Source organism: Vicia villosa, unplaced genomic scaffold, assembly GCF_029867415.1.
Source record: "Vicia villosa cultivar HV-30 ecotype Madison, WI unplaced genomic scaffold, Vvil1.0 ctg.004478F_1_1, whole genome shotgun sequence".
Taxonomy (NCBI): Eukaryota; Viridiplantae; Streptophyta; class Magnoliopsida; order Fabales; family Fabaceae; genus Vicia; species Vicia villosa.
In genome coordinates this window covers 25876-34797 of record NW_026706445.1, presented here as the reverse complement: position 1 = coordinate 34797, position 8922 = coordinate 25876, and the positions used below count along the sequence as shown (strand labels likewise).

The 8922-nt window shown below is 33.3% G+C and overlaps 1 non-coding gene across 1 annotated transcript; it reads left to right on the top strand.

Annotated features, from left to right (window-relative positions):
* The first annotated feature begins 7544 nt into the window (after positions 1-7544).
* Positions 7545-7616, top strand: TRNAM-CAU (transfer RNA methionine (anticodon CAU)). The gene has a single exon. It is a non-coding gene; the product is annotated as a tRNA-Met (tRNA).
* Positions 7617-8922: the final 1306 nt, after the last annotated feature.

The following is an 8922-nucleotide window of genomic DNA, read 5'->3' as shown; positions in this document are numbered from 1 at the left end:
TGCCATGTCTTTTCAAGATTCTTCATTGACTCTAACAATGGATGATCTTATTGATATTAACATGATGCTTAATGGGAGTTGGGAAGAGGAGACAACGCACGGAGGAAATTTAGAGATTGGCAAGATGATAGATTTAGACCTTCCAGTTACACTTCCAAATGACAACATTACTCAAAATACAACTACTACTCAAAATACTTCTACCACACAAAATACAACTACTGGTGATGATGGTGCAACCCCTTCAGTTGACCCAGATCAGAGTTCTCAAAGTCGAAGAAATACATTTGGTAAAGCTCTTCATCCTAAGAAGTCTTATATTCATACTGAAATGGTTCTTATAGAAATGCCTGATGGTTCCAAGAAGTGGAAATAGGTAGCTACTATTTTGCTTTGTATGTTGCCTTGAGATTCAACCTTGGCATATGATAAATTTTGTTGCCTAAGTTATACATCTTGAGGCCACTTGTATGTCTCTGATCTGCTTGTGGTTCTGTTTGATGAATTATTCATATGATGACTTTTGTTGCCTTATTGTGTACTTCTATTTTATTTAATCTTGGCATATGATGAATATTGAGGCCACTTTTTTGTCTCTGATTTTCTTGTGGTTCTGTTTGATGAATTCTTCATAGGATGACTTATGTTGCCTTGTTGTGTACTTCTGTTTGATTTAATCTTGGCCTATGATGAATTTTGTTGTCTATGAAATACATGTTGAGGCCTATGATTTTTGTTGCCTTGTTCTGTACTTCTGTTTGATTTAATCTTGGCCTATGATGAATTTTGTTGCCTATGAAATACATGTTGAGGCCTATGATTTATGTTGCCTTGTTGTGAATTATGAATCAACCTTGGCCTATGATGAATTATGTTGTCTTGTTGTGAATCTGAGGCCAATTCAATTATCTAACATTGTGAGTTGTGACTCAATTGTGCCTATGATTAATTATGTTGCCTAATGAGTTGTGACTCAATTGTGCCTGTGATGAATCTGAGGCCAATTTTGTTACCTTCTTCTGATGTGGCTTTAGTTGTGTCTAGGGCCAATTCTGTTACCTCATAGTGTCTTTTGTTGCCTATGATGAAATCAAATTCGGAGGCCAAACAATGTTGAAAATAAATTATGCAAATAGGAATAGCTGAATTTAAGTTGGTTGACTACTCTACTTGTTCAAATAGGTATAAAATGATCTTCATCAAATGGGTATATCCCTTCTTGTATTCAAATCCTACTCAAGCCACTTCCTATGAACAAGAGTTGGCAACCAACTTAAAATCTCTCTTCCAATTATATCAAGATACCTATGGAACCAATGGTGAGAGTGTCCCTGTATCTGAGACTCCAGAGGTTGGGTCTAGTTCTGAGTTGGGAAGGAGGAGTTTTGAAATGTTTTTAGAAACTGTTGTTGGTAACACTAATTCAAAATATGATCTTGAATTATATCTTGAGGAGCCTCCCTTGAAAGTTCCCCCTAAAACTAAGTTTGATGTTTTAACATGGTGGATGGGGAATGAAGCCAAGTATCCTGTTTTTAGTAAATTGGCAAAGGATATTCTAACTGTTCCAGTTACAACTGTTGCTTCTGAAGCAACTTTTAGTGCTGGTAAAAGGGTTATTGATCTGAAACGATCTTCAATGAAAACTAAGACAGTTGAAACAGTTCTTTGTGGGGGTGATTGGGTGAAGGAGAAGTGTGGAATTAAAAAGGGCTGCACCGCTAGCATTGTAAGTAACCTTTGGTTATATTTATGGATGGTCTATTTTAATTAAATAATATTATTACTTTTTCTTATGAAGTTATCCTTTTACTTTTGTAGCTTGAAGAACCACAAGATGAACCTTTAGCATATCATTTTGGTGAGGATCTGGTTGTCGCTTCTTCTACAACAACAACTTGAAGATATAATTGCAATGCCAATAATGAGATTGTTCTGAGGAATTAACAAATGTAATGATATTTTGTGTTTTTTTTAAAACAAAATTTGCATAACTTATGTTTGAACAAGTTTTAATTATTTGCATCAACTTTCTATTTTGAACATGTGACTTATTATGTGAATTTTTATCATATGATGTGAATTTTGATCAAATGTAATGTGAATGTCAAATGTCAAATACTCAAATTGCAATGAGAAAGATGTGAGTTGATTATGTGAATTTTGCTTAAAATTTTCATTTTTTTCTCTCTGATTCGGGTGGTCTGGATACCCGATCCAAAATTATCGGTCCGGTTTCGGTTTTCAACACCAACTCCTCAAGTACCCGGTCTGGTCTCGGTTTACCCGAAGGTACCTGATCAGTTTCAGTTCAAAAATTTAACTAGTACTGTTTTGGTTCGGTCCTGGTTTACCCGGTTAAGTGTTCGTTCCAACTCTCGGAACCTTGGATACCCAGACCGGTCCGGACCGAAAACAGCCCTAGTAACACCATATAAAATACGAAGGAAATTCGATAGCCAATTTGAATTATATGAAGAAGGGAAGTCACGTTCGACATATTTATTGTTTAGAATGGTTGAAATTGTGGATATTATAGGAGAATGGTTATGGAGAGAAGTGAAAGAAATGTTGAGGCTGAAGAGGTTATTTTTGAAAAATCTGCAAATTTATTAAACGCGTGTCGTAGATCCTATTCTTTTAAATGATCTTTGCGAGGGAGAAGATAAAGAAGAAGATCAAATCGAGAGCGTCGATGATGATTGATTCTCACTTTTATATTGTATTAATATTTGAATAAATTTATTTTCAATACTTATTCAAATATTTTTTATAATGTTTGGATTATTAAAAATTTATTTGTATTTGTTATACTTTAAGAAAATGTTATTATAAATTTTAATAAAATTATTGTTAATATTAGTAAAATTTTGTCACTAATATAATATTATAAGTATATAATTATTAATTAAATTTAGGACAAAACTTAGGTACAATTCTTTATATGTGGTTCTTACTATTTTCCAATGAAAATATGGCAAATACGATTAAGTGAGTGAAAATAGGAAAAATTTGCATACGTGTAAGTGAAAATTATACACTTGTCATATTTTTATTGGAAAATAGTAAGAACCACACCTAAAGAATTGTACCTAAGTTTTGTCCTTAAATTTATTACGTCAATTCATTCGTTTCACATGGGTTTACCCCTTACAAAAACGAATCAAACATTTTTGGTAGGGCATATTGTACGAGAGCTTTGATATAAATTCATAGTTTTTCAAGGATCAAACCATTTGCATCACAAAAATATTATTTTAAAATGTTAACTCAAAATGTCAAAACTAAACATGTCATATAGAGTACCACAAGGCAACCGTTTATCCTTCGAGAACATGTTTTCTTCATCATCAATCATTTTCCTTGCATCTTCCTCAAACCAATCAATGTGATTCAAAACTACTATTTCTCTAACCCTAATCAATTTCTTCCACCACTGTGTCGTCTTCCTCCCCTCACTCGAAAGTCCATCATCCTTCATCTCATGTTTGACACCTAAAATTTAAACCATAACACATTTTTTTTATCCACAACCACCCTCAAATACCATTTCCATAACAAAGAACAACTAACCCGTCATTCTTCATCTAAGCCCCAAGCCTTCATTTGTAAGACATGTGACTTCAAACACAAAAGATGGTGCATTTTGAAGGTTTAAAAAACGAAGTTCAATTAAAAAATATTTGAGTTATAAAAGCGTATATGTTAATTTTGCAAAATAATAAAAGATTAAGCATCAAAGCAATTAAAATAATGAAAATAAAAAATAGACGAAGAGAATAAAATACAACAGAAAGAAATAAAGAATAAACATATAAAGAGATGAGAGAAATAAATAAATTAATATATTGTTTATTGATTAATATGCATTTGCACTTCTTTTTCTAGTTGGATCAAATGTTGATTCTCCAAAGTCAGTTCCTTGCTTGGGTGGGTATTACGCCAACTCGGGTACATACAAATATTCCTAGACATCCTATTGGGCATGTTCCATCTATTATCAATTCATCCCAAATTTACAAGAGATATAATGAGTACTTGGACTATATTTTATTCCATTAGGACTGGAGCACATAAATCCCCCATGTTTATGAGAATTTAAAAGTCTACACGATAAGGTATTTAAGGATATCACATATATACTTGATTTCCACACCTTAAAGACAACAACCTATACCATCCGATTAAGAAACTATTACAGAGAAAACAAAAGAATGTGGTAGTGCAGATAATATGGTCTCAGGATGTGTGTGCATCTAAGACACGACCTTTAGGTTATTCTCTAGTATAACTATATTAGGGGTCCTTATCGTCAATTGTTTTCCTTGCATTTTCTTTAAATCAATTGATGTGATTCAAATCATACGTGAGTTGTGAGTTAAAGCCCCTTAAACACTCACCAGCATAAGGGATCCATTTTTTCTTCAACTTATCATCATATATAAACTCAAAAGTCGAATAGGGTTACATCAATAACTGTGTATTAGTAATTAAAGAAATATTATTGAATCATGTAAATTAAAACTAATATTTTAACATGTGTCCATATGCTTTCTTTCAAATATATTGATATCCGGATCCAATCATCTATCAAAATACTTATTTTGCTATGTCAAAGGAATGCAATATAACTCATAAAAAGGAGATAATTTGTACCATATCAAGTCCAAATTTTATCATTAAACTCGATGGATAACTTGTCACTAAAGTTGCAGACTTTTGATAATTTAGCCATCATTTTATCACCTTCAAACTTTCTTTTTCTAGTCTATTTATATAATAGAATACTCATTTGTATGAGTCTCTCCACTAGATGAATAGTCCATCTTTGTCAAAACAATAATAAAAGAAAAATAGCACCATAACATTAAAACAATCTTAACAACAATATTATCCTCAACCATTCATACAACAACATGACTAAAAAACCTTCACATCTCAATAACACAAAACCATCGATAACTCAATAACAACAGTAACGCTAAATTTAACCATCATTTTACTCAACAGTAACAACAAAAACAATAAACATATCATTAAACATCAACAACAACAATAACAACATAATTACAACATATCTTAACAAATGAACCCATCAATATCAGCCCAGCAATTCTTAAACCTGAAATTTATTCTCTTATGTCTGGGAGTATCAGGGTTACTCAAATACAACATAGCATGGTAAGAGATATATGGGGAGAGAACATTAACGCTCAATTCACTATTATCCTGGAACCAAGCAGCATTAGCAATCAATCTGTTAATCTTGGAGTAAATGGAATTCAAACTTTGTTTATTAGACCAAGTGAAGAACTCCCCTTTGATGTCCATTTCACACAGCCCTGTGGACCCCAACATATTATTATAGTCCTCATACTCAGCTTCCACAATCAATTTCCCCCATGTCCTATCATGTGATGTAGCCACATTATTATAGTCTCCTACTACACACCAGGTCCCATTGTACCTCCTATGCAGATCTATCATATGCTTCTATAAAGTCTTTCTATGCTCCAGCTAGCTTAGAGCATAGATAGCAGTCAACCAGTACTTGAAACCCCCCATCATGTCATAAACACCACAGTGGATGTACTGGCTAGAGCTACAAACAGGTCTTAAGTCCGCTTTATTTGTATTCTAATAAATCCAAATTCTACCATTAGCATGGTGATTGTAGTTATCAATGTACTCACCATTCAAATTCAGTTTGTCCCTAATAGCCTTAGCTTTATTCTTCTTAACCCTGGTCTCTACAAGGATGATAATATCAGCATGGAATTTAAGGAGATGGGAGCTAATCTCCCTAATTTCTCCAGTCTTATTCAGCCCCCTAATGTTCCAAGAAATCAACATGGTCCTCTATCCACTGCTACTAGGTGGTCATTCAAAACCCCTAGAGCATCAAATCCATTCATACAATCTACATGGTGTGAGGATTCAGGGAACATATGGCTCTTACCTCTGTCTCTCACAACTTTGTTAGCTCTTGTCCATGGTTGCTCTTCCTCATCTACTGGAGGCTTCAATTGGTCCTCCTTTGGTATGGTTAATATCTCCTCTTGAATAGGCTTTGGCTCCTCAGGTTTCTTCTGTCTCGGCTTCCACACTTTTGCTTTGGGCTGCTCCACACATTTGTGTCCTACTTGTTGACACTTATCACCGAATTTTGGCCTCCATTCATACTCAATCGCTTGCTTCCTTCTTATCACATGGTTATCCTTAATGAATATTTCTTCTGACAGCTTCTTTGTAATATCAACCTCCATCAGGATACGCGCATATGACACCCCTAGTTTATGAGTGGTGCATTCATCAGTGACCAACGGAGATCATATAACACTTCCAATCTTATTCAAACTAGTTGCCCCCCATAACTGTAAAGGAAGCTTAGGAAGCTTATTCCAAATAGGGATGGTTCTAAGTAAATCCTTCTTCAGATTGAACTCTGGGTTCCATTCCTTGATCAGAACTGGCATTCCACGGATAGAGTAAGGTCCCTTCATCAGTACCGCATCCATGTCCTCATTCTTCTTGAATCGAAGGATGAAGTATCCCTCGTCATGATACAACAAGTCCGGAAATTGAACAAAGTTCCATGTCTTCTGCATAAAATTCTTGATAGCGTGCATACTCAAATCTTCACCTAAGACATTGAGAATTAAAGCATTTTTTCAGAATTGGAGTTCCGATGCAACGTCTTCATCATTGATTTCTATTTCAATTTCCCCATTAATCACCATCGGAGCTATGTATGCCATAGTTCTTCCCTTCGCTGATAACATCCACCCACAATCGTCGGGATTTAGGTTCATCCTTGTTCTCGAGATTTAGGGTTCCATCAACTGAATCACCTTTGTTACTCTATGGAGTTCTTCTTTCACTAGCTTGACCATCATCCTCATTAATTCTCTCTGATGTCACCTCCGATTGGTTCTCCGGCGGCGCAGAGCTCATCGGTGACACGAGCACCGTCTAGGGACGCCCTCATGACCGCTTTGCTCCCATCGTTTTTTGAAAATTTCTAAATTATATTTTATTTATTTATAAAGTTCTACAAAATATTTTCATGTGATGATTCGTCAAGTTCATAAGTGGCACATCATTTAAAAATACATAAATTATCAATTTTAATTAAGTATGAAAATAAAAAATAAGAGATAAAACTGTTTCATTTTAAAATAGGAAGACTAAATATTTGAATGGGTAAAAACCGAGAAACCAAAACTATAATTAAATTAAAAGTACATTGTGGCCAAATAGTAAAGCTTTGTTGCCAAGCTTTAAAGAAAAATAGAATTATAGCTAATTAATTCCTTTACAATAACGCACAAGTTTTCTAAAACTAAAAACATAATAAACATAATCAATAGAAACAACAATATTTTATTGTATATAATATGAAATTTGTCTCAAAATGTAAGCCCAAAAAAGCTATAAGCTTTTGTTAGAATTTAATCATGCAAAACAAAATCCAATTATCATAAAATGTGTTTCGTACGTTTTCAATAAAATAAATAACAATGGAGCACAGTTTGAAACAACAGATCAGAGTGGCGCAGCGGAAGCGTGGTGGGCCCATAACCCACAGGTCCCTGGATCGAAACCAGGCTCTGATAAATGTTTCATTTTTTCAAACGACATGTATATCACCATTTTACAAAAAGACCGTTGTCGTTTCCGGAAACTCTAAATAAATTTCGGCTACACCTGTCGTTTACCGGATGCCACTGTATACATAATATTGACACAATATAATATAGTGAACACTTTATTATTTTTATAAAAATAAATAATTATTTCTTATTTTATATGTAACTTAATATATGTATATATATTATAGGTACATACACACACTATTGTAAAGAGACACTTTTTGTTTATGCGTTTTTTTTATAATATTTTGTATTGATTGTATATATTTTGATACATATGATATTGAAATAATATTCTTTTATAAGATTAAAATAAAACTTTTTTAAAATGTCAATAGTATTTAATAATAATGAGATGTTTTATTTAAAATAAAAAATTTTGTTAAATACTTAAATGAGAAAATTAGACGTGTTTTTTCATAGTTACTCTCTCTACAAAAGTTAGTGGAAAAATCGTGCGTCTGCAGTTTTAAGTAGATGGACATCAAAGTTGGTTGATGATAATCAGGTCGACAAATTACACCAGAGGTTCTTTATGTAACATGTTGGTCTTTAATTTTTTTAACAACTTGGTCCTTTAAACTATCAAACGTGTGCACCATTATCCTTTTTTTAACAGAGTGAAAGTGCTAATTGTGGATCTAATTATTTTGAGTGGTAAAAAAAATGATGACGTGCAACTAGAAATACAACAATCAACATTTTTAAATGTTCAAAATGTAGAGAAAAAGATGTAGAAAACAACTAAAAGGGCCAAATTGTTAAAAAAAAACTTAAATGACTAACTTGTTACACAAATATATATTAAAGGATCTCTGGTGTAATTTTGCCTAATCAAATGTCTTTGATCAAGGGATCTAGACCTTGTAATGTTTCTTCTCATACCCTATATATAAATGATATCATGATATTTTGTAGAGGAGATCAAAACTCTATCAAAGCCATTCATAATCTGCTAGATATGCTAGTTGCTCCGATCAAATTTGTAATGCTTCAAAATCTATTATTCATGTTGAAGCAACAATCAACTCTAGTTAAAAAATGTTGGCTGAAATGCTTGGTTTTTCTATGGCCTTTCCTCCTTTCCTGTACCTAGGAGCTCATGTTTTCATTATTAGACCTAAAACCCACTACCTCTAATTCGTAGCAGACAAGGTGAGACTAAAACTAGCATCTTGGAAAACAAGTCTTCTCTCAATTATGGAAGAGTTCATTTATTTAGATCATTGGTTCAAAGTATAATATAAAATCAGACAAGATAAGATAGATG